Consider the following 26,982-nt stretch of genomic DNA (forward strand, 5'->3'; position numbering starts at 1 on the left):
GCCCAGCTGCAAATTTGCTCAGTTTTTATAAATTAGTCCCAATGTGTCCTAAAAACACCTGCTACCCCAAGTTTTGCACTTGTGTCGGACGCTGGAGACAAGACTAGTGGGGATGGGGTCGGGCCCTTATCCAAAATGATCTTCAGTTTTCCCAGGGTTCCCTTGCACTGCCCTTAGCCGGGGGGTTGGCTCAGTACAGCAATTAAGACTTTACCATACTGTATACGCTCAGGCCCCCTGGGGTACTAGGAATCCTTGGAGAAACTGATGAAGATGTTGGGGGGGCAACTAATCTCCCCGTGTGCCCTTAACCTAAGCCCTTTGTCACACCAGTTCACCCCACTATCCTCCAGATGTGAAATGCAAATTAAGTGGATCCGCACCAGAGCTTTAGGTCTACGGCGTGTGCGGTGTTTCTGACACCACCTGTTAAAGGAGATTTAAAAGATAAACATGTAATTATGTATAATATATGGTGTTTGTTTTACTTGGGGCTAAAAACTATAATTATCCTTAAAAGTGGCCCCTTTATTGGAGCTCCCTATAGATGTCGGTGACAGAAGCACAGTAGGAGGGGGGATAGCCAATCACAGCCCTGCAGTAACACAAACAAAGACAGGCTTCAGTTCCCTATCAGGTCCTGCTAGCTGCTGATTGGTTCGTGTAATACAGTGCCGAGTGCCGCAGGCTAGAGTTCTGCACAGACCCAATTTGTTAAACCCGCTTGGACTTGGGACCCGGAATCCACCAGGTCCGGACTGACAATTAAAATAGGCCCTGGCATTTCAGGTACACAGAGGCCCAATCAGCCACATAGAGGCCCAAACAGCCCCCACCAGCCCACTAAATAGTGACTTTCTATGGCACCTTATAGCAGCCCCTCTGGCATTTGCCAGAACCCACAGATTGCCAGTCCAGGCCTGCAACCAACATTCTTACCTGCTTGGACCCACAAGTACCATATCCGCAACCCGATCCGCTGACCATCAAGGATCAGGAAGTGCCGTCACTGTAAACCAGAACCGTCAAGTCGGAAGTAAGCGTGATCCGCAAGTAAAACCTGCTATTGAGAAGACCCGCGACCCTGCAGAACCGCGTCTATACCCGCACCCGAAACTTCTACCCACAACCCACAGGTTACCCGCTTTTTTTCAGGTAACCCGCGGGTACCCGACCCACTGTAGGACTCTACCGCAGCCTCCCCTGCACAGAGAATACAGAGAGCAGGAAGTGGAACAGATGGGCGGGACTAGTAGGGACTAGTACATTCCTTCTAGATCTAAAAGAGTCAAATGCACCGGTACATTCTTGTTTTTTTTAGATATGTCTCCTTTAAGACTTGCCATAGCAAACGCTGTTTATAGCGCCCCCTAGTGGTGACCTTGCTTCAGCATATAAAAGCCCCGGACTACAGCCGACAAAAGCAGCTCCGTGTGCCATAAACCTAATGAGCCTTAAAAGAAGCGATTGTCTGGCTTCCGCCTCATATAAATGAATCCTTAGACTGGAGTTAAAAAGCTGGGGATCTGTGTACCAGGTAATACCTTTACAATTACAATATAACATTTCTCTGTCTAATAAGACTGTACAAATATAATTAATGTTGCTTGGGTTCAATATTAAATCCAAAAATTACAACACTAGAATCATTTACAAAGTAATGTGATGACCGGCAGGGAATCGGCGAGGTGGAGATATAGTACGTTCGAAAGGGGGAAGGGTTAAGAATTTTTCTTTAAAAAAAACAAAACAAAAAAACAAAACCCACATATGAGACAGTGGATCACGGATACAGGGGAGTCAAATGGTACATGGAAAAATGAAGTTACAGAAATATAACAAACAGTAGACTCTAAAATCTTTACCCTAACTAGAATTTTAATCGGTAATTAAAAACTCTGTATTAAAATATCTCAAAGTGTCTGAACAGTTCGTTTGATTTTTTTTTTTTTTTTTGTAGTGAGATCTCTCCCGGGTCTGGAAATGTAAAATCACGTCACGTTCCAACGTTGCATAATCATCGGTAGAAGAAGTGTGGGTAAACTGCAAGGAAAGGGGAGATCCGTTAGAGAAGGTGTGATGGTGTAGAGGTAATGGGGTGCACCCGCTTAAAGGGCACCTATCACAGCCAAAATGAAACACATATTAACAATCTGACCAGTACAAGCCAAACACGTTTAATCAAACTACATATATAGTTTTTTGAAAAAACTGCAGGTTTTAAAAAAATCCCTTACTTTCTCAAATGGGTTCTTTCACTGAGGGAGGCCATACTGTGACTATAACAGAGACTCTAATATGCAAATATAAGCTGTTGTCAGTATTTGCTCTTCATCCCCCGACCCACCCACAGCAGCCAACGACTCTACTCATTACTCATAAACCATAATTCTATTTAGGAACAGTTTATTTCATACCCGAGGATTCTGGGATTTGTAGTTTTTCCTCATATAAGCGTCCCAGCTACTGAGCACTCAAAACTACAAGTTCCAGAAAGAGAAGGAGGAGGCCAAACGGGGATGGTGATTGGGTTGTTAATGAACATGTAGGAAATGGGTTTAACAGCTGAGATTTACAGCAGGACTTTTCATTTTTAGCTGATTTGTTTACCCCAGTTTTCCTCTTATCTGGATTATTCCGTTAAATCATGGTAGGGACCACGTGGGCTGAAATCCCCAATGAATATGATTGATTCGCTTGTGCGTGACCACGTGGGGTCTTACAGGAGCTTCGGTATTGGTTCCTCTTAGGGTAGTGGGACTATTCTCATTTGGGATTGGCTCATTAGATTGAGGGAGAACACTAGTCCCACATTATATGTGTCTAGTAGTTTAGTGCTACTCAGTCCCACCTTTTACAAAGATCGCTTCTCGGCCTTTTGGCTAAGATCAAGTGTAGTACCTGATTTGTCAGATGGGGTGGAGGTCCCATCAGATAGAAAGGGGAAACACTTGATCCTCTGGCCAAAGGGCTGGCTTGTAATTTGGAGCTCGAGCTATGCGTCCCAGGCCTTGCATACCTGGGGTGCCCTAAAAAAACTAGTCCCACATTATATGTGTCTAGTAGTTTAGTGCTACTCAGTCCCACCTTTTACAAAGATTCCTGACAAATTGCTAAAGCAATGTCACTTTCACACGTTAACTGTAATTACAGGCGCGTTTGGGGTGTGGCTTTCCCAGTTCTTTGCCTTTGGTGAGCAGAGCTCAGCGCAATGTCAGTACAGCACTGTATCCGCCGCGAGGTTTCACTTTTCGGCAATAATGTGATATTTTGGTGAGTCACTGGATTTGGGAAGGGGGTGTGAGCAATAGATAATGACTGAGGTTTCAATAAAAAAACGCGGGAAACGTGGGAAACCCCACACGTTACTGGAATTGCTCATCCGGCCAAATCGGGCTACTGATTAAATAAAAGATTGAAAAATGAATAGTAGAGGTCCGGAGTGGAAGGATTAATAAAATACTAAAAAAACAATAAAACAACAGTAGTTTTGACTGCCAGGGTCAGGGACAACATGGAAAAAGGAAAGGGTGAATAATTACAAAAAACATTCTAGAACATGGAACATAGAAAAAATGTGTAGTAGACGCCTCTTTGAGGACTTCACAGTGTGAGTGAAAAGAAGAGCTGCTTGTGATACAAAATCTACAGGGGAGAGAATGCAGGGAGGAAGCTTCTATTATTCTGGGGGCTATTTAGAGTCATTTTAGAGATCCTTTCAGATGGATGTTAAAGAGCTGGAGAGAGTGCAGAGAAGTGCAACTAAACTGATAAAGGGGATGGAAGATTTCAATTATGAGGGTAGACTGTCAAGGTTGGGGTTACTATTTAATAGTGCAATAGAGGATATTATAGACAGATAGAAAATAGAATACAGTATATTCCACTACAGTCTTTTCTTTCAAAACTGTGATTAAACATGTGTAACGTGCTCATAGACTAATGCCTCCTCTCCTGCTGCCACCCGGAACCGTTTTGTAGGCTCGGGTACAGGCAAACGTGGAAGTTTTCAGGGATATGTATTCATGTGCAAAATCAACTGAGTTTGTCTGACCCAACACAAGTGTTCCAAGTGCAGGCAAAAGAGGAGGCTAATGCATATTTCAGCAGGTCGATTTCCACTCAAACATAACTAAAGACTCCTTTGCAATTGTGTCAGTCAAGCTGAAATCCTTCCATAGGTTACAGTACTATTTTAATTTATAATCAGCCTATAGAAGAATCATGCCACCACAACCCAGTGTAAAGCGCCCAAAACATTGTGTATTCTTCTTGATATAATAAACCATAGGGGCTCCTGTTTTTGAACAGCTTTGGTGTGCAGGCTCTGATTTTCATGCCACAACTTTTTACTAATACTGACATGCTCCTATGTATTTTCATAAGACCATTTCAGTCTTGCTTAAAATATTTAGGCATTTAAATTGGAAAAATGTATTAAAAACTGTACCAATTACCCCCCCCCCCCCCCAGTGAAGATCTTGATATCTGCCAAAAAATACACTATATTCTGCTTAGGGAGAATTTCAACAACCCAGTGTCTATATTGACCAAATAGTTTTATTTTGTCCTGACTCTTCTGATCCCTGTCCCAAGAAATATCCTCAAGGACATGCAGTCAACATGTACATATATATATATATACAGCTCTTGCAAAACAGCATTTATAATTTAAATTTATAAATTGTTTTCTATTTTTCACTTTGAGATCAGTATAATTACTTTACCGTTCATTTTTTGATTACATTTTTGTTGATGATTTTCAGTTGATTTTGGGCTTGCGAGAAAAGTGAAAAGATTTCGGGCTTGTAAAGAACTGCAGGGAACGCCACACTACATAGCGCCTGAAGTGTGGACATGCAGCTCACATAATTTCAAGGTAAGACTTCACCTTAACCAAGTATTTTTAAATGCGGTCAACTTCTGTATGCTTTACACCTTTCTGATTAAATAACATTAGTGTTTGACCACCACTGTCCCCTTAGGCCTAAGAATAAATAAAACACACACAATTGTATCAGCTGTCCGTATCATGTATGCATGTGTGTATATATATATATATATATATATATATATATATATATATATATATATATTGTGTTTTATTATATACACAGCAGTTTGAAGCTAAAAAGAGATATTTCTATGGTTTACTTACGTCAAACAAGTCCTAACTAGCAATTTCTTCTTGAAACTATTACTTTGATTTTTACATCAATACATGAAAGTGTCAGCAGTGCTGATAATTTGTTGTCTTTTCCCCTCAATCATACTTAATAATTAACAGAGGTGTGATTTAAAACCTATAATAATATGTAACTATTAAATCAAAGTACAATTTTACAAATGTAAATCAAAGTAGATTCATTGAAATAATTGCCTTTCTTTTCATTTTCAGTGCGACATATGGGCTTTGGGAATTACTGCCATTGAGATGGCCCAAGCAAGATGTCGTGAGTATTTCCAAGTATTTTTTTGTATTGTGTTAGACTTGTTTGGGGCTTTCACCAAACACAATTAGATATTAGTTGTATTTGTAATGTGTTGAATGAAAGAAGTAATGTTGCACATAAGCCTAGCTCTCCCCAACTCTGACGAAGTAAGAATGCAACATGAAGTTTAGGAACAAATTAGTGCAGGCCCGGACTGGCAATCTGTGGGTTCTGGCAAATGCCAGAGGGACTGCTATAAGGTGCCATAGAAAGTCAATATTTAGTTGGCTGGTGGGGGGCTGTTTTTAGGCACTGTGTGGGCTGAGTGGGCCTCTGTGTACCTGAAATGCCAGGGCCTATTTTGATTCTTAGTCCAGACCTGAAATAGTGCTATTACCAACCATGATTAATAATGAAATAAAGATATAATAGTTTGCTAGCTCTGTAGCATTTAGTGGGAACCCTGGGAATTATTTTTTAACAATGACTTAACGGACCCCAGGTTAAAAATCACTAGTGTATGATTCATCAGATTGTAGATTGTAAGGTTTGCTGGGCAGGCAGTAAATATTTTTAAAAGAATGACCTAGACTTATTTGGAACATCTGGAATCTGACTTGTATTTATTTATTCCCGTTAGCACTACTCCATTTACAACGAGAAGCAGTTGGAGAACAAGTTGTTTTTGGAGATCCTCCAACTCTGAGTCGACCATACAGATGGTAAGATAACCACATCCCATTTGACTTTAGTCATAATCTGAAGGAGTGATCCTGACCCCATTGCAACCCTGGGGAGGCTCCGCCCTGCCTTTCCCCATTCACCTTTTTAGCACCAGAGGGGGTCCAGGAGGGTTCTCTTCCCTAGTGCAGAGAGTGCTCTAGCAGAGCCTAATTTCCACTTTGAAAACCAGACATTCTGCTCTTAAAGTTATAAGGAGCATCTTATATTATCTCTAAATCAACACGCTTTTATTTTTTTCCAGGTCTAAAGCTTTTAATTCATTTATTGAGTTCTGTCTAACCAAGGATCCCAAAGACAGACCAACGGCTAAATTTCTGCTCCAAAACCATCCCTTCATAACAGATATACAGGATGAAATGCAAGCCATAGCAGAAATAAAGGACCTAGTCAGAAGACTGAATGCAGCTAGAGATTGGCAAGGTATGCTATGGGTAATGCTATGGGCATTTTATCTGTAAAGGTAGTAAAGGACATGGATAGATTAAGGTTTTGTTAGTATAGACATAAGGATTATTACCAAATCAGGCATAATCAAACATAGAAAAATACATTCCTAAATTTTATTTTATTTCCTTTGCAGATAAAACTGTAATACAATCTGTAAAGAAAATATCTGAGACAAAAGAAGAAGTGCCCAGTGATGTTGTTGTGTCACTGGACACAAAAATAGAAGAAACAGCAGAGAATGCTGAAGATGTAGATCTAGCCTTAAAAACAGCAGTAGACATTTCTAATGCTGCTGTAGAAGAAATGCCCAGTGATGATATTGTGTCACTGGATACAAAAATGGAAAAAACAGCAGAAAATGCTGAAGAAGCTGCTGCAGAAGTTCAGGTGGATGAACCAGCCAGTGAAGAAGTCGTGGAGGCATTTTCACCACAAGATGTCGGCTCAACCGTCATCGAGAAGAAACAGGACACCATATGTCATACTGATATAGGTGAATCTGAGAAGGTAGTTGAAGCCTCAACTACACTTAAGGAGGATGAACCAGCCAGTGAAGAATTTGTGGAGGCATTTTCACCACAAGATGTCGGCTCAACCGACATCGAGAAAATACAGGACACCATATGTCATACTGACATAGGTGAAACTGAGAAGGAAGTTGAAGCCTCAGCTATAATTAAGGAGGACCCACTTCAGTCCAGTGAGGGAGCCCCAGAACCGTCAGTAACTCAACAAGAGGAAGTCGGCGCAACGGACATTGAGAAGAAAGAGGACACCATTTGCCATATTGATATAGGTGCATCTGAGAAGGCTCAACATGTTGAAACCTCAACTGCACCTAAGGAGGACACAATTCATTCTAGTGAAGGAGCCCCAGAACTGTCTGTTGTTCAGGAGTTGTCTCCACAAAAGGAAGTCGGCTCAACCGACACGGAGAAGAAACAGACCACCATTGATGATATGGGTGATTCTGTGGAGGCTCCACATGCGCCACTTCAGTCCAGCGAAGAAGCCCCAGTATTAGAAGAAAATACTGGAGAAAAAGCTAGTGGCTTTATTGGCTTAGTTATTTTATTCTTATTATTGTTACTGGTACTTTTTTTTATGCAAGGAGGTGAGGCTTCTATAGAAGCACAAATCTTTAGCTTTACATAGCTTTAATAATTTTTTAAATGTTTTTATATGGACTTTGGACAACTAACAAAAGAGGAGGAAGTAGGCACATCTTATTTGCTACAAAATTAAGAAGATATAAGACTGCAGCTTCATTTCTTTGTAAAATGTTTTTCTACATTGAGATGTAAACAAAAGAGGAGGAAAGAGGCATATTTAATTCAGAAGATGGACCACTGCATCTTCGTTATTTGTACAATGTTTTTCTACATTGAGATGTAAACAAAAGAGGAGGAAGGAGGCACATTTCATTCAGAAGATGGACCACTGCATCTTCATTTCTTGCAAATGTTTTTAGGGATTGGGATATAAGCAAAAGAGGAGGAAGGAGGCATATTTCATTCAGAAGATGGAATACAGCATCTTCATTTCTTGCGAATGTTTTTCGGGATTAGGATATAAGCAAAAGAGGAGGAAGGAGGCTCATTTCAATCAGAAGATGGACCACTGCATCTTCATTTCTTGCGAATGTTTTTCGGGATTAGGATATAAGCAAAAGAGGAGGAAGGAGGCTCATTTCAATCAGAAGATGGACCACTGCATCTTCATTTCTTGCGAATGTTTTTCGGGATTGGGATATAAGCAAAAGAGGAGGAAGGAGGCACATTTCATTCAGAAGATGGACCACTGCATCTTCATTTCTTGCGAATGTTTTTCGGGATTAGGATATAAGCCAAAGAGGAGGAAGGAGGCACATTTCATTCAGAAGATGGACCACTGCATCTTCATTTCTTGCGAATGTTTTTCGGGATTAGGATATAAGCAAAAGAGGAGGAAGGAGGCATATTTGATTCAGAAGATGGACCACTGCATCTTCATTTCTTGCGAATGTTTTTCGGGATTGGGATATAAGCAAAAGAGGAGGAAGGAGGCACATTTCATTCAGAAGATGGAATACAGCATCTTCATTTCTTGCAAATGTTTTTCGGGATTGGGATATAAGTGAAAGAGGAGGAAGGACGCATATTTCATTCAGAAGATGGACCACTGCATCTTCATTTCTTGCAAATGTTTTTCGGGATTGGGATATAAATGAAAGAGGTGGAAGCAGGCACATTTCATTCAGAAGATGGAATACTGCATCTTCATTTTTTGTAAAAAAAATTCTACATTGAGATGTAAACAAAAGAGGAGGTAGGAGGCACATTTCATTCAGGTGAAGGAAGACTGCACCTTTGTTTTCCCCCCTGGATATTTGGTTTAACATCAGTAGAAACATGAAAGGATAGGAATGGCAGGCACATATATCATTTAGGCTCCTTGCCCTTTATTTCATGCAAAAAATTGATCCAGGGACTAGTCCGATTGCCATCTTGGAGTCAGGAAGGAATTTTTCCCCCTCTGAGGCAAATTGGAGAGGCTTCAGATGGGGTTTTTGCCTTCTTCTGGATCAACTAGCAGTAGGCAGGCTGTATGTTAAGATTTTAAAATGTATTTTTTTAACCTAACTTAGTATATTACTATTTTACTAAGTTTGACTTATGTAGTCAAGTTGTATTTTCTGTCAGGAATTCCTGACAAAGGCTGGGATCACACCCCCCCCAAAATGTTAAATTCACTACACAAGTCAAACTATTAAACCAAATATCAAGGGAACAGCAGAATAATACAGAAACCGTGCATATGGACAGACCAGACATGGAAGAGGAAGGATCAGAGGGGGGACATAGAAGGGGAGACACAAGCATAGAACAGGCTAGACCAATCCTAGGGAAAAGTGAGAATAGGATAAGCCAAAGGAGAGCGAGACGGACCACAGCAGCATGGAGCAGATATGGACCACAGGGCAATGGAGTGAACATAGAATGGGAGGCATGAGCATGGAACATCAGGAATGAGCAAACATGGAAGAGGACAAACCTTTGTTAAATATAGTCATAAAAGTTGAACAATGTGTATTATATGTAAATAAAAATAATATTACAATTAATAATAATGAATGCAGTCTATTTTTTATATTTCATATTTTGTTTAAAGAGGAGGGGTAGATTTATGCACAAATAATTAATGGTTTATTACACTGATATGGGTGAGTGCAGCTCCCACTATTCCAAAGTCTACCAAGGGATCCCCACAGGCTCCAGTAAAAAGAGCAACCCAAATCTCTTAAAGGGCAGTATACAGTAATTCCTTGTTCAACAAGAATTCAAAATGTTCATCTAGATGATTTACAAATTATCATTTTGGAAAGACTGATTCCATAGGCGGAGGGTGATTTTTTTGTTTGGAGAGGCTAAATTTGACCATATACTGACTAACTTAAAGGGAACCGGTCACCCTGAATTTCTTTTACCCCACCAGAGGGGTGGGCTAATACAGCAGGCACGCCAGGTTAAACAGTAAGGTTTTTTTCAAAATATTATTGTGTATTGGAGACAGTGGTCCTGGAACATTATACTCCGTGGGAGACAGTGGGTCCTGGCACATTATACTCCGTGGGAGACAGTGGGTCCTAGCACATTATACACAGTGGGTGACAGTCGGCCCTGGCACATTATACTCAGTGGGAGACAGTGCGTCCTGGCACATTATGCTCAGTGGGAGACAGTGGGTCCTGGCACATTATACTCAGTGGGAGACAGTGGGTCCTGGCACATAATACTCAGTGGGTGACAGTGGGTCCTGGCACATTATACTCAGTGGGAGACAGTGGGTCCTGGCACATTATACTCAGTGGGTGACAGTGGGTCCTGGCACATTATACTCAGTGGGTGACAGTCGGCCCTGGCACATTATACTCAGTGGGAGACAGTGGGTCCTGGCACATTATACTCAGTGGGTGACAGTCGGCCCTGGCACATTATACTCAGTGGGAGACAGTGGGTCCTGGCACATTATACTCAGTGGGAGACAGTGGGTCCTGGCACATTATACTCAGTGGGAGACAGTGGGTCCTGGCACATTATACTCAGTGGGAGACAGTGGGTCCTGGCACAATATTCTCAGCGGGAGACAGTGGGTCCTGGCACATTATACTCAGTGGGTGACAGTGGGTCCTGGCACATTATACTCAGTGGGTGACAGTCGGCCCTGGCACATTATACTCAGTGGGAGACAGTGGGTCCTGGCACATTATACTCAGTGGGTGACAGTTGGCCCTGGCACATTATACTCAGTGGGAGACAGTGGGTCCTGGCACATTATGCTCAGTGGGAGACAGTGGGTCCTGGCACATTATACTCAGTGGGAGACAGTGGGTCCTGGCACATAATACTCAGTGGGTGACAGTGGGTCCTGGCACATTTTACTCAGTGGGAGACAGTGGGTCCTGGCATATTATACTCAGTGGGAGACAGTGGGTCCTGGTACATAATACTCATTGGGTCCTGGCACATTATACTCAGTGGGAGACAGTGGGTCCTGGCACATTATACTCAGTGGGAGACAGTGGGTCCTGGCACATTATACTCAGTGGGAGACAGTGGGTCCTGGCACATAATACTCAGTGGGAGACAGTGGGTCCTGGCACAATATTCTCAGCGGGAGACAGTGGGTCCTGGCACATTATACTCAGTGGGTGACAGTGGGTCCTGGCACATTATACTCAGTGGGTGACAGTGGGTCCTGGCACATTATACTCAGTGGGAGACAGTGGGTCCTGGCACATTATACTCAATGGGAGACAGTGGGTGACAGTGGGTCCTGGCACATTATACTCAGCGGGAGACAGTGGGTTCTGGCACATTATACTCAGTTGGAGACAGTGGGTCCTGGCACATTATACTCAGTGGGAGACAAATCAGACAAATGCTGCTTTCAATAGCCATTACATTTTCAAATAACTAAAAACCTCTTTAAAGTTGGAATTGGGAAAGTCGCTTATAACTGGATATGGTTTTATGGTTTCATTATGCACAGCACAGTTTTCGATACAGGTTTCCATTAAAAAAAATGAAGTTGAATTGGAGAAAACAAGCTTTCCTCAATGGATTTCAGCTACAGAGAAGAAGTTTGGTGCCATGAATGATTCAGCATGTGATTAGACTGTACAGAGACAGGGCAGCAGAAGCGGTCACTTACCAATAGACATCGTTAGCAGGAATATGTCCTAACCGTGGCGGAATCCAGTCTTTGTATTCCAGACCCATTGCCTATCAACAACCACAGGAGACATGCAGAACACGGCATGCAATTAGTCATCGGTTATTGGCTGCACAATTCCAAGCTATTAAACACACAAGAGTGGGCAGCACTGCTGCTGAATGGGAGTCTAAGGCTTTCTTAATATAGAAGATATATAAACAATAGTAGTGTTTCTGAAGCAAACACATCCGTTTTACCAGTGCAGGGCAACACTGCATTATATTTTCATTAATTTAAAACACTTCCATTTTTTTGTGTTACTGTTCTTTTAAGGCAGAGAGCAGGGACTTGATTTTATAAGGTTTAACTGTCCTACCATGCACTACATTGAAGTATACAGTAATTTATAGGAGAACCAAGCCCTAAAAATATGGTCAAAAATTAAATTTTATACATTGAAGTTATTGCACCAGATTAAAGGCTCAGCATCCCTCTAGTACTAATGATCCAGGCCTTCAAAGTTGTCACAGCATCTCCCCATCTTAAATATTGTTAGAAGTGTCAGTGGCACCGCACATGCTCAGTGTGCTCTGGGCTGCAATTGAGAAGCGAAGCTTAGGGGCCATTGCAACAAATGATCAAACTGACAATACGGTTTTCCCTGTCATACAAACTGCTGCTACAGGGCGAATTCTAAGCATAATAGTGATTCTTTCTGAGCTATAATAATCTGAATTATTTACTAAACAGCCTTTTATTGTGACCTTTGCATTGTATCCATACTGTGTATTGTGAGTGGTTCCCTAAGCACTAGGGCTGTACCAAATACAGGATTCGGTATTCAGGCAGGATTCTGCCATTTTCATCAGGATTCGGATTCAGCCGAATCCTTGTGCCTGGCTGAACTGAATCCTTAAAATCATGAGATTTTCGTCACAAAACAAGGAAGGAAAAAATGTTTGTACCGCGCACATCCTTTGCGCCTTTCTTTTTCCCTTGCAGATTTACATATGCAAATTAGGGTTCAGATTTGGTTTGGTATTCTTCCGAATCTTTCACAAAGGATTTGGTGCATCCCTACTAAGCTCAGTAAGTGCCAGCAGCACAGAGCATGTGCAGTGAATCAGCAGAAAAAAAGATGGGGAGCTACAGGGGCATCTTTGGGGGCAGAGATCGTCCCTGCTTAAGGACTGGTACAGAAGCCCAAAACATAATGTGCAGCATTTCTGCCTACTTTTTTATTTTTTAGTTAACCTTTAGTTCTCCTTTAAATAACAGGATCTATGCATACACAGCAAGGTGTCCTCTATAGGAAATGTTAGTTATCATTCATGGTAATGTGTATAATATTATATGTACATTATAGCTGATCTGAACATAGAAATGATACTGGTTCTTCAAGAAACAAAGAAACGTACAAAATAAACTACCAACTGCGATGAAATGCCAAAACTTGACTTGAGAGATTGCTCAGGTCCATCTAGTTTGTGTTTATTATATGAGGATCAGAGATCTAAGACCAAGCTAAACCACCTGTTCAAATGCCTCTGTTTTCCAATCATCACTTTCTGCTCACATGCATTAAATATTGTCTTAAAAAAAAGAGGTTAAACACACACAGTCTGGACACCAGGTCAACAGACATATTTAGTTCGAGCAGGCAAATCATCCACACGGCTATTCATAACCGCATGCACCAGGACACGCATAAGGGTTGTGCCAGGGAGACTTGGGACTTACCGTCCATCTGCATTTTCTTTGGCTGCATATAAGGTGAAGACATTGAGGAGTTGACTCTGAAGTTGGCAGGGAGAGTCTCTGCAGAGCCAGCGCTTAAACCTCGAACATCCTTTGGTCGAAATTTCTTTCTCCATGACGGCGCCCGTCTAAAGCTTTTATCATCATCCTAAAAGATGGACAGGAAACTGGTAAACTATATCACTAATGATAAGGTAAACTATTTAAAAATATAATAATAATATAGCCTACAGAAAAAGACAGTGTTACAATAATCCCCCCAACACAACTGTGACTTTTAAAGTGCGCTAATGGGATTTAAAGGAAAAGTAACACCAAAAAATGAAAGTGTTTTTAATGAATGACAATATAATGAACTGTTGCCCTGTACAGGTACATTATATAGGTATAGCCATGGGGGCAGCCATTCAAGCACAGGATACACAGTATATAACAGATAAGTACTACAATAGTTTAAATAAACAAGCTGCTGTGTAGCCATGGGGGCAGCCATTCAAGCACAGGATACACAGTAGATAACAGATAAATTCTGATAATCCTTTTGTATACTACAGAGCTTATCTGTTATCTGCTGTGTATCCTGTGCCTTTTCTCCTTTTTCAGCTCTGAATAGCCATGGCTACACAGCAGTTTCTTTATATAAACTATAGTAGTACTTATCTGTTATCTACTGTGTATCCTGTGCTTGAATGGCTGCCCCCATGGCTACACAGCAGCTTGGTTATATAAACTATAGTAGTACTTATCTGTTATCTACGGTGTATCCTGTGCTTGAATGGCTGCCCCCATGGCTACACAGCAGCTTGGTTATATAAACTATAGTAGTACTTATCTGTTATCTACTGTGTATCCTGTGCTTGAATGGCTGCCCCCATGGCTACACAGCAGCTTGTTTATATAAACTAAAGTAGTACTTATCTGTTATCTTCTGTGTATCCTGTGCTTGAATGGCTGCCCCCATGGCTACACAGCAGCTTGGTTATATAAACTATAGTAGTACTTATCTGTTATCTACTGTGTATCCTGTGCTTGAATGGCTGCCCCCATGGCTACACAGCAGCTTGTTTATATAAACTATAGTAGTACTTATCTGTTATCTACTGTGTATCCTGTGCTTGAATGGCTGCCCCCATGGCTACACAGCAGCTTGTTTATATAAACTAAAGTAGTGTTTCTAAAGCAAACGCACCAGTTTTACCAGTGCAGGGCAACAGTACATTACACTCATTCCTTTAAAACAATTTCATTTTCTAGTGTAACTGTTCCTTTTGACCGATTCCAGTTCTTACGAGGTTGTTCACTATGTATTTTTTTAAAAAAATACTGTTCACAATGTATTTGTTAATCTAAGTATTTTCACTTAAATACTGGTTCATTGTATTAATTATGCCAATCACTATGGGTTTTTAAACACTAATTGTGAGTGCATCTGCATGTCTGAGGAAGGGGCACGCCCCCGAAACGTTACATCACTTGACTAAATAAACGTGCAGGGGTTAACCCCGCTACACTAGCCTTTTGTGTTTGGCAAATTTCTGTGTTGCCTGTAGTAAAACTCCCAGCATCCCTTGTCAGACCTGTAGCCTATAGTACAAATCCCAGCATCCCTTGTCAGACCTGTAGCCTATGGTACAAATCCCAGCATCCCTTGTCAGACCTGTAGCCTCTAGTACAAATCCCAGCATCCCTTGTCAGACCTGTAGCCTGTGGTCTTCTAACTGTTACTGATCTACAAATCCCAGCATCCCTTGTCAGACCAGCAGCCTATAGTAAAACTCCCAGCATCCTCTGTCAGACCTGTAGCCTGTAGTAAAAATCCCAGCATCCCTTGTCAGACCTGTAGCCTGTAGTACAAATCCCAGCATCCCTTGTCAGACCTGCAGCCTGTGGTCTACTAACTGTTACTGACATACAAATCCCAGCATCCCTTGTTAGACTTGTAGCCTATGGTACAAATCCCAGCATCCCTTGTCAGACCTGTAGCCTCTAGTACAAATCCCAGCATCCCTTGTCAGACCTGTAGCCTATAGTACAAATCCCAGCATCCCTTGTCAGACCTGCAGCCTGTAGTCTTCTAGCTCTTAATGAACTGCAGCATCCTTTGTCAGACCTGCAGCTTGTGGTTTTCTAACTGTTACTGACCTAGATATCCCAGCATCCCTTGTCAGATCTTGTCAGATCTTGTCAGATCTTGTCAGAGTGGAGCATTGATACACGGGGGCATTAAGGGAAATAATGGCAGAAATGAAGGAAATGACTATTTGAGTGTGACACTGGCTAGTGCCTGGGATATTAGCCTGGCTTTTGTGTATATTCTAATAGAAAATATCATTATGGGAGGAATGGGGAAACAGGCAGACTACAGACAACTCAGGATAAATACACAGAAGTACATCCTGGCATTTGGCCGCACGACTAACTGACAGTTAAATAACGGATTTCTCACTTTCATTCCTGGGATCAGAGGTGAGTGGATGCACAGCACACACTGGGGGGACAATTTATGGGAATAAATGAATTATAATGATATAAATGAAGAAAATCACTACTAAATTGAGTCACTAGGTGGCGCCTGGGATATTAGCCTTGGTTTTGTCATTTTAATAGATTATAGGAGAGTTGGGGTTGGGGGAAGGAACAGGGATGCAGGGAGACTACACACCTGTCAGGCTAAATACAGAAAGAATAAAATAACATTTGGGATTCCAATTGCTTTATATTTAAAATAAATGCAAGTTAAGAAATAATAAAAAGTCAGAAATGCAAGTTAAGAAATAATAAAATGTCAGAAATCTCCTATGTTAATATATAACAGGGGTCACTATGGCAACATCTGGAGTGACGGCCACTTGCTGTTCAGGTTTCTCCTCTAATGCTATTAATCTTCATATTTCTCTCTGTATCTCACTTTGTATATAACATTTACTTCTTAAAAAAGCTTTAAGGGAAAGTTAAGAAATGATTAAGGGGAAAAGTCTGAAATCCCCCATGTTCCCATATAACAGGGGTCACCCAGTGTTTGCAGTGACAGTTGACAGTTGGCCACTTGCTGTTCAGGTTTCTCCTCTAATTCTAATAATATTTATATTTCTCTGTATCTCACTTTGTACATAACATTTACTTCTGAAAAAGCTTTTCAGTAATAGTTAAGCAATTATTTAGGGGAAAAGTCTGAAATCTCCCATGTTCCCATATAACAGGGGTCACCCAGTGTTTGGAGTGACAGTTGACAGTTGGCCACTTGGTATTTCTCCTCCAATACTATTAATTTCCATATTTCTCGTTGCATCTTACTTTGTATATAAAACTGACTTCTTAAAAAGCTTTAAAGGAAAAAGTTTTGGAGCTGCAAATCCCAGTCACTGTTGCTCATGTCCTGAATGTCCCAGCATCCCTTGTCACACCTGCAGCATGTAGTCTTCTACCTGTTACTGACCTACAAATCCCAGCATCCCTTGCTAGACCTACATCCTGTAGTCTTCTAGCTCTTAATGAACTATAAATCCCAGCATCCCTTGTCAGACCAGCAGCTTGTGGTCTTATTGCACTTAATAAACTACAAATCCCAGCATCCCTTGTCAGACCTGTAGCCTGTAGTCTTATTGCACTTAATAAACTACAAATCCCAGCATCCCTTGTCAGACCTGTAGATTATAGTACAAATCCCAGAATCCCTTGTCAGACCTGTAGCCTATCGTACAAATCCCAGCATCCCTTGTCAGACCTGTAGCCTGTAGTAAAACTCCCAGCATCCGTTGTTAGACCTGTAGCCTATAGTACAAATCCCAGCATCCCTTGTCAGACCTGTAGCCTGTAGTACAAATCCCAGCATCCCTTGTCAGACCAGCAGCTTGTGGTCTTCTAACTGTTACTGACCTACAAATCCCAGCATCCCTTGCTAGACCTACATCCTGTAGTCTTCTAGCTCTTAATGAACTATAAATCCCAGCATCCCTTGTCAGACCTGCAGCCTATAGTACAAATCCCAGCATCCCTTGTCAGACCTGTAGCCTATAGTACAAATCCCAGCATCCCTTGTCAGACCTGCAGCCTGTAGTCTTCTAACTGTTACTGAACTACACATCCCAGCTTTCCTTGTCAGACTTGCAGCCTTCTAGTTCTTGATGAACTACAAATCCCAGCATCCCTTGTCAGACCAGCAGCCTGTGGTCTTATTGCACTTAATAAACTACAAATTCCAGCATCCCTTGTCAGACCTGTAGCCTATAGTACAAATCCCAGAATCCCTTGTCAGACCTGAAGCCTATCGTACAAATCCTAGAATCCCTTGTCAGACTTGCAGCCTGTAGTCTTATTGCACTTAATAAAATACAAATCCCATCATCCCTTGTCAGACCTGTAGCCTATAGTACAAATCCCAGCACCTCTTGTAAGACCTTTAGCCTATAGTACAAATCCCAGCATCCCTTGCCAGACCAGCAGCTTGTGGTTTTCTAACTGTTACTGAACTACAAATCCCAGCGTCTCTTGACCGACTTGCAGCCTGTGATCTTTTAGCTGTTACTGACCTACAAATCCCAGCATCCCTTATCAAACCTGCACCCTGTAGTCTTCGAGCTCTTAATGAACTATAAATCCCAGCATCCCTTTCCAGACCAGCAGCTTGTGGTCGTCTAACTGTTACTGAACTTTAAATCCCAGCATCCCTTGTCAGACCTGTAGCCTGTAGCAAAACTCCCAGCATCCCTTGTCAGACCTATAGCCTATAGTACAAATCCCAGCATCCCTTGTCAGACATGTAGCCTATAGTAGAAATCCCAGCATCCCTGGTCAGACCTGTAGCCTATAGTACAAATCCCAGCATCCCTTGTCAGACCTGTAGCCTATAGTAAAAATCCCAGCATCCCTTGTCAGACATGTAGCCTATAGTACAAATCCCAGCATCCCTTGTCAGACCTGTAGCCTATAGTAAAAATCCCAGCATCCCTTGTCAGACCTGTAGCCTATAGTAGAAATCCCAGCATCCCTTGTCAGACCTGTAGCCTATAGTAAAAATCCCAGCATCCCTTGTCAGACCTGTAGCCTATAGTACAAATCCCAGCATCCCTTGTCAGACCTGTAGCCTATAGTACAAATCCCAGCATCCCTTGTTAGACCTGTAGCCTATAGTAAAAATCCTAGCATCCCTTGTCAGACATGTAGCCTATAGTAGAAATCCCAGCATCCCTTGTCAGACCTTCAGCCTATAGTACAAATCCCAGCATCCCTTTTAAGACTTGTAGCCTATAGTACAAATCCCAGCATCCCTTGTCAGACCTGTAGCCTGTAGTACAAATCCCAGCATCCCTTGTCAGACCAGCAGCTTGTGGTCTTCTAACTGTTACTGAACTACAAATCCCAGCATCCCTTATCAGACCTGCAGCCTGTAGTCTTATTGCACTTAATAAACTACAAATCCCAGCATCCCCTTGGTCAGACCTGTAGCCTATAGTACAAATCCCAGCATCCCTTGTCAGACCTGTAACCTATAGTACAAATCCCAGCATCCCTTGTCAGACCTTTAGCCAATAGTGCTAATCCCAGAATCCCTTGTCAGACCTTTAGCCTATAGTACAAATCCCAGCATCCCTTGCCAGACCAGCAGCTTGTGGTCTTCTGTTACTGAACTACAAATCCCAGCATCTCTTGTCTGACTTGCAGCCTGTGATCTTTTAGTTGTTACTGACCTACAAATCCCAGCATCCCTTATCAGACCTGCACCCTGTAGTCTTCGAGCTCTTAATGAACTATAAATCTCAGCATTCCTTTCCTTTCCAGACCAGCAGCTTGTGGTCTTCTGTTACTGAATTTCAAATCCCAGCATCCCTTGCCAGACCTGTAGCCTATAGTACAAATCCCAGCATCCCTTGTCAGACTTGCAGCCTGTAGTCTTATTGCCAGGCCCGGACTGGCAATCTGTGAGTTCTGGCAAATGCCAGAGGGGCTGCTATAAGGTGCCATAGAAAGTCACTATTCAGTGGGCTGGTGGGGACTGATTGGGCCTCTGTGTACCTGAAATGCCAGGGCCTATTATAATTCTCAGTCCGGACCTGCTTATTGCACTTAATAAAATACAAATCCCATCATCCCTTGTCAGACCTTTAGCCTATAGTACAAATCCCAGCATCCCTTGCCAGACCAGCAGCTTGTGGTTTTCTAACTGTTACTGAACTACAAATCCCAGCATCTCTTGACCGACTTGCAGCCTGTGATCTTTTAGCTGTTACTGACCTACAAATCCCAGCACCCCTTATCAAACCTGCACCCTGTAGTCTTCGAGCTCTTAATGAACTCTAAATCCCAGCATCCCCTTGGTCAGACCTGTAGCCTATAGTACAAATCCCAGCATCCCTTGTCAGACCTGTAACCTATAGTACAAATCCCAGCATCCCTTGTCAGACCTTTAGCCAATAGTACTAATCCCAGCATCCCTTATCAAACCTGCACCCTGTAGTCTTCGAGCTCTTAATGAACTATAAATCCCAGCATCCCTTTCCAGACCAGCAGCTTGTGGTCTTCTAACTGTTACTGAACTTCAAATCCCAGCATCCCTTGTCAGACCTGTAGCCTATAGTACAAATCCCTGCATCCCTTATCAGACCTGTTGCCTGTAGTAAAAATCCCAGCATCCCTTGTCAGACCTGCAGCCTGTGGTCTTCTAACTGTTACTGACATGCAAATCCCAGAATCCCTTGTCAGACCTTTAGCCTATAGTACAAATCCCAGCATCCCTTGCCAGACCTGTAGCCTGTAGTACAAATCCCAGAATCCTTTGTCAGACCTGTAGCCTGTAATACAAATCCCAGCATCCCTTGTCAGACCTGTAGCCTGTAGTACAAATCCCAGCATCCCTTGTCAGACCTGTAGCCTTTAGAAAAACTCCCAGCATCCCTTGTCAGACCTGTAGCCTATAGTACAAATCCCAGCATCCCTTGTAAGACTTGTAGCCTATAGTACAAATCCCAGCATCCCTTGTAAGACTTGTAGCCTATAGTACAAATCCCAGCATCCCTTGTCAGACCTGTAGCCTGTAGTACAAATCCCAGCATCCCTTGTCAGACCAGCAGCTTGTGGTCTTCTAACTGTTACTGAACTACACATCCCAGCATTCCTTGTCAGACCTGCAGCCTGTAGTACAAATCCCAGCATCCCTAGTCAGTCCTGTAGTCTTCTAACTGTTACTGACCTACAAATCCCAGCATCCCTTGTCAGACCTGCAGCCTGTGGTCTACTAACTGTTACTGACCTACAAATCCCAGCATCCCTTGTCAGACCTGTAGCCTATAGTAAAAATCCCAGCATCCCTTGTAAGACCTGCAGCTTATAGTGCAAATCCCCACATCCCTTGTCAGACCTGCAGCCTGTGGTCTTCTAACTGTTGATGACCTACAAATCCCAGCATCCCTTGTCAGACCAGTAGCCTGCAGTAAAAATCCCAGCATCCTTTGTCATACCTGTAGCCTATAGTAAAAATCCCAGCATCCCTTGTCATACCTGTAGCCTATAGTAAAAATCCCAGCATCCCTTGTCAGACCTGTAGCCTGTAGTACAAATCCCAGCATCCCTTGTCAGATCTGTAGTCTTCTTACTGTTACTGACCTACAAATTGCAGCCAATCACTATCAGGGTATAAACATATAACGTGATTGGCTGTAAACTCACTTTTTTATTTCTGGGATCAGAGGTGAGCGGAGCATTGATACACGGGGGCATTAAGGGAAATAATGGCAGAAATGAAGGAAATGACTATTTGAGTGTGACACTGGCTAGTGCCTGGGATATTAGCCTGGCTTTTGTGTATATTCTAATAGAAAATATCATTATGGGAGGAATGGGGAAACAGGCAGACTACAGACAACTCAGGATAAATACACAGAAGTACATCCTGGCATTTGGCCGCACGACTAACTGACAGTTAAATAACGGATTTCTCACTTTCATTCCTGGGATCAGAGGTGAGTGGATGCACAGCACACACTGGGGGGACAATTTATGGGAATAAATGAATTATAATGATATAAATGAAGAAAATCACTACTAAATTGAGTCACTAGGTGGCGCCTGGGATATTAGCCTTGGTTTTGTCATTTTAATAGATTATAGGAGAGTTGGGGGAAGGAACAGGGATGCAGGGAGACTACACACCTGTCAGGCTAAATACAGAAAGAATAAAATAACATTTAGGATTCCAATTGCTTTATATTTAAAATAAATGCAAGTTAAGAAATAAAAAGTCAGAAATGCAAGTTAAGAAATAATAAAATGTCAGAAATCTGCTATGTTAATATATAACAGGGGTCACTATGGCAACATCTGGAGTGACGGCCACTTGCTGTTCAGGTTTCTCCTCTAATGCTATTAATCTTCATATTTCTCTCTGTATCTCACTTTGTATATAACATTTACTTCTTAAAAAAGCTTTAAGGGAAAGTTAAGAAATGATTAAGGGGAAAAGACTGAAATCTCCCATGTTCCCATATAACAGGGGTCACCCAGTGTTTGGAGTGACAGTTGACAGTTGGCCACTTGGTATTTCTCCTCCAATTCTATTAATTTCCATATTTCTCGTTGCATCTTACTTTGTATATAAAACTGACTTCTTAAAAAGCTTTAAAGGAAAAAGTTTTGGAGCTGCAAATCCCAGTCACTGTTACTCATGTCCTGAATGTCCCAGCATCCCTTGTCACACCAGCAGCCTGTAGTCTTCTAGCTGTTACTGACCTACAAATCCCAGCATCCCTTGTCAGACCTGTAGCCTATAGTACAAATCCCAGCATCCCTTGTCAGACCTGTAACCTATAGTACAAATCCCAGCATCCCTTTAGCCTATAGTACAAATCCCAGCATCCCTTGCCAGACCAGCAGCTTGTGGTCTTCTATTACTGAACTACAAATCCCAGCATCTCTTGACCGACTTGCAGCCTGTGATCTTTTAGCTGTTACTGACCTACAAATCCCAGAATCCCTTATCAAACCTGCACCCTGTAGTCTTCGAGCTCTTAATGAACTATAAATCCCAGCATCCCTTTCCAGACCAGCAGCTTGTGGTCTTCTAACTGTTACTGAACTTCAAATCCCAGCATCCCTTGTCAGACCTGTAGCCTGTAGCAAAACTCCCAGCATCCCTTGTCAGACCTGTAGCCTATAGTACAAATCCCAGCATCCCTTGTCAGACCTGTTGCCTATAGTAAAAATTGCAGCATGCCTTGTCAGACCTGCAGCCTGTAGTCTTCTAACTGTTACTGACAAGCAAATCCCAGCATCCTTTGTCAGACCTGCAGCCTATAGTACAAATCCCAGCATCCCTTGTCAGACCTGTAGCCTATAGTATAAATCCCAGCATCCCTTGTCAGACCTTTAGCCTATAGTACAAATCCCAGCATCCCTTGTCAGACCTGTAGCCTATAGTACAAATCCCAGCATCCCTTGTCAGACCTGTAGCCTATAGTAAAAATCTCAGCATCCCTTGTCAGACATGTAGCCTATAGTAGAAATCCAAGCATCCCTTGTCAGACCTGTAGCCTATAGTAAAAATCTCAGCATCCCTTGTCAGACCTGTAGCCTATAGTAGAAATCCCAGCATCCCTTGTCAGACCTGTAGCCTATAGTAAAAATCCCAGCATCCCTTGTCAGACATGTAGCCTATAGTAGAAATCCCAGCATCCCTTGTCAGACCTGTAGCCTATAGCACAAATCCTAGCATCCCTTGTCAGACCAGCAGCTTGTGGTCTTCTAACTGTTACTGAACTACAAATCCCAGCATCCCTTGTCAGACCTGCAGCCTATAGCACAAATCCCAGCATCCCTTGTCAGACCTGTAGCCTATAGTACAAATCCCAGCATCCCTTGTCAGACCTGTAACCTATAGTACAAATCCCAGGATCCCTTGTCAGACCTTTAGCCAATAGTACTAATCCAAGAATCCCTTGTCAAACCTGTAGCCTATAGTACAAATCCCAGCATCCCTTGCCAGACCAGCAGCTTGTGGTCTTCTGTTACTGAACTACAAATCCCAGCATCTCTTGTCTGACTTGCAGCCTGTGATCTTTTAACTGTTACTGACCTACAAATCCCAGCATCCCTTATCAGACCCGCACCCTGTAGTCTTCAAGCTCTTAATGAACTATAAATCTCAGCATTCCTTTCCAGACCAGCAGCTTGTGGTCTTCTGTTACTGAATTTCAAATCCCAGCATCCCTTGTCAGACCTGCAGCCTGTGGTCTTTTAGCTGCTACTGACTTACAAATCCCAGCATCCCTTGTCAGACCTGTAGCCTATAGTACAAATCCCAGCATCCCTTGTCAGACCTGTAGCCTATAGTACAAATCCCAGCATCCCTTGTCAGACCAGCAGCTTGTGGTCTTCTAACTGTTACTGAACTACAAATCCAAGCATCCCTTATCAGACCTGCAGCCTGTAGTCTTATTGCACTTAATAAACTACAAATCCCAGCATCCCCTTGGTCAGACCTGTAGCCTATAGTACAAATCCCAGCATCCCTTGCCAGACCAGCAGCTTGTGGTCTTCTGTTACTGAACTACAAATCCCAGCATCTCTTGTCTGACTTGCAGCCTGTGATCTTTTAGCTGTTACTGACCTACAAATCCCAGCATCCCTTATCAGACCTGCACCCTGTAGTCTTCGAGCTCTTAATGAACTATAAATCTCAGCATTCCTTTCCAGACCAGCAGCTTGTGGTCTTCTGTTACTGAATTTCAAATCCCAGCATCTCTTGTCAGACCTGCAGCCTGTGGTCTTTTAGCTGCTACTGACTTACAAATCCCAGCATCCCTTGTCAGACCTGTAGCCTATAGTACAAATCCCAGCATCCCTTGTCAGACCTGCAGACTATAGTACAAATCCTAGCATCCCTTGTCAGACTTGCAGCCTGTAGTCTTATTGCACTTAATAAAATACAAATCCCATCATCCCTTGTCAGACCTTTAGCCTATAGTACAAATCCCAGCATCCCTTGCCAGACCAGCAGCTTGTGGTTTTCTAACTGTTACTGAACTACAAATCCCAGCATACCTTGTCAGACCTGTAGCCTTTAGTAAAACTCCCAGCATCCCTTGTCAGACCTGTAGCCTATAGTACAAATCCCAGCATCCCTTGTCAGACCTGTAGCCTATAGTACAAATCCCAGCATCCCTTGTAAGACTTGTAGCCTATAGTACAAATCCCAGCATCCCTTGTCAGACCTGTAGCCTATAGTACAAATCCCAGCATCCCTTATCAGACCAGCAGCTTGTGGTCTTCTAACTGTTACTGAACTACAAATCCCAGCATCCCTTATCAGACCTGCAGCCTGTAGTCTTATTGCACTTAATAAACTACAAATCCCAGCATCCCCTTGGTCAGACCTGTAGCCTATAGTACAAATCCCAGCATCCCTTGTCAGACCTGTAACCTATAGTACAAATCCCAGCATCCCTTTAGCCTATAGTACAAATCCCAGCATCCCTTGCCAGACCAGCAGCTTGTGGTCTTCTGTTACTGAATTTCAAATCCCAGCATCCCTTGTCAGACCTGTAGCCTATAGTACAAATCCCATCATCCCTTGTCAGACCTGTAGCCTATAGTACAAATCCCAGCATCCCTTGTCAGACCTGCAGCCTATAGTACAAATCCCAGCATCCCTTGTCAGACTTGCAGCCTGTAGTCTTATTGCACTTAATAAAATACAAATCCCATCATCCCTTGTCAGACCTTTAGCCTATAGTACAAATCCCAGCATCCCTTGCCAGACCAGCAGTTTGTGGTTTTCTAACTGTTACTGAACTACAAATCCCAGCATCTCTTGACCGACTTGCAGCCTGTGATCTTTTAGCTGTTACTGACCTACAAATCCCAGAATCCCTTATCAGACCTGCACCCTGTAGTCTTCGAGCTCTTAATGAACTATAAATCCCAGCATCCCTTTCTAGACCAGCAGCTTGTGGTCTTCTAACTGTTACTGAACTTCAAATCCCAGCATCCCTTGTCAGACCTGTAGCCTATAGTACAGTTCCCAGCATCCCTTGTCAGACCTGCAGCCTGTAGTACAAATCCCAGAATCCCTTGTCAGACCTTTAGCCTATAGTACAAATCCCAGCATCCCTTGTCAGACCTGCAGCCTGTAGTACAAATCCCAGAATTTCTTGTCAGACCTGTAGCCTATTGTACAAATCCCAGCATCCCTTGTCAGACCTGTAGCCTTTAGAAAAACTCCCAGCATCCCTTGTCAGACCTGTAGCCTATAGTACAAATCCCAGCATCCCTTGTAAGACTTGTAGCCTATAGTACAAATCCCAGCATCCCTTGTAAGACTTGTAGCCTATAGTACAAATCCCAGCATCCCTTGTCAGACCTGCAGCTTGTGGTCTTCTAACTGTTACTGAACTACACATCCCATCATTCCTTGTCAGACTTGCAGCCTTCTAGCTCTTAATGAACTACAAATCCCAGCATCCCTTTTCAGACCAGCAGCTTGTGGTCTTCTAACTGTTACTGAACTACACATCCCAGCATTCCTTGTCAGACCTACAGCCTTCTAGCTCTTAATGAACTACGAATCCCAGAATCCCTTGTTAGACCAGCAGCTTGTGGTCTTCTAACTTTTACTGACCTACAAATCCCAGCATCCCTTGTCAGACCTGCTGCCTGTACTAGTCCTTTTTCTGTGATATCATGATGTTGAGAGTCTGTATTTCAGTAGGGACTGGGCTTCATATTATAATAGAGGGAAGAATTGATGGTGCCAATACAGGGAAATGCTGCAACTTGTGAATCCTGATATGTATAGCAGAGAGGGCTGGTGCATGTGAGCTGACAATCTCTTCTTTCTTTCTATGTCTCCACACAGTGAAATTTCCAAGCGACGAAGCGTTTTTATAGCGTTTTCGAAGCGATTTTCCGAGCGATTTTCCAAGCGATTTAGCAGTGATTGTTATATAGAGATATTCAGCAAAATTCCATCTGATTTTTGGCGTTTGGAAAAACCATCTTCCTTTGACGTCAGCTGATATCGTCTTTTTAACCCAACAGCTCTTTTAAGAGCTAAAAAACTTGGGCGCAATGCTATTCTGCGCCCCCTGGAGGAAGGTAAGGCAACTGCTACTGTTTTATCTGAATTTAGGGTTTTGCTGTATAGAGAACAGATAAAGTATAGAATGTAATTGAATTTTTCTCTTCTCCTTCAGCCACAGGCGGAATCCAGATCCCTCTCCGAGATTTATAAGGTGAGTAGAAAGGAGGGTAAAACACTGGCCGCTACTGCCGGAAGTGAGACATGTTTTGTACCCTGGGGAATATTATGTTATCAATAAAATCCTTCTTTTTTCTTTTCCAGCCTCCTGATGGTCGGCTGACCAAGGATGTGCTTCTTGGAGAAGGTGGCACCGGAGAAGTCTACAAGGTAAGAGAC

General features: G+C 42.6%; 1 protein-coding gene, 2 long non-coding RNA genes and 1 pseudogene across 3 annotated transcripts in view; 3 read left to right on the plus strand and 1 right to left on the minus strand.

The window, feature by feature from the left end:
* LOC121393442 (traf2 and NCK-interacting protein kinase-like) overlaps positions 1 to 26,982 on the plus strand; it is a 52,002-nt gene that overhangs the window by 19,928 nt on the left and 5,092 nt on the right. The gene's annotated exons all lie outside the window — the stretch shown is intronic.
* On the minus strand, positions 1,262 to 26,274 carry LOC121393449. The gene is made up of 5 exons (XR_005961070.1): positions 26,213 to 26,274; positions 21,112 to 21,151; positions 13,560 to 13,725; positions 11,817 to 11,887; positions 1,262 to 2,043 (listed from the first exon to the last, which is right to left on the minus strand). It is a non-coding gene; the product is annotated as an uncharacterized LOC121393449 (long non-coding RNA).
* On the plus strand, positions 2,863 to 2,953 carry LOC121393468 (annotated as a pseudogene).
* On the plus strand, positions 4,683 to 6,578 carry LOC121393454. Its single transcript, XR_005961075.1, has 3 exons — positions 4,683 to 4,879; positions 5,399 to 5,453; positions 6,073 to 6,578. It is a non-coding gene; the product is annotated as an uncharacterized LOC121393454 (long non-coding RNA).

Source organism: Xenopus laevis, chromosome 4S (genome assembly GCF_017654675.1).
Source record: "Xenopus laevis strain J_2021 chromosome 4S, Xenopus_laevis_v10.1, whole genome shotgun sequence".
NCBI classification, from domain to species: domain Eukaryota; kingdom Metazoa; phylum Chordata; class Amphibia; order Anura; family Pipidae; genus Xenopus; species Xenopus laevis.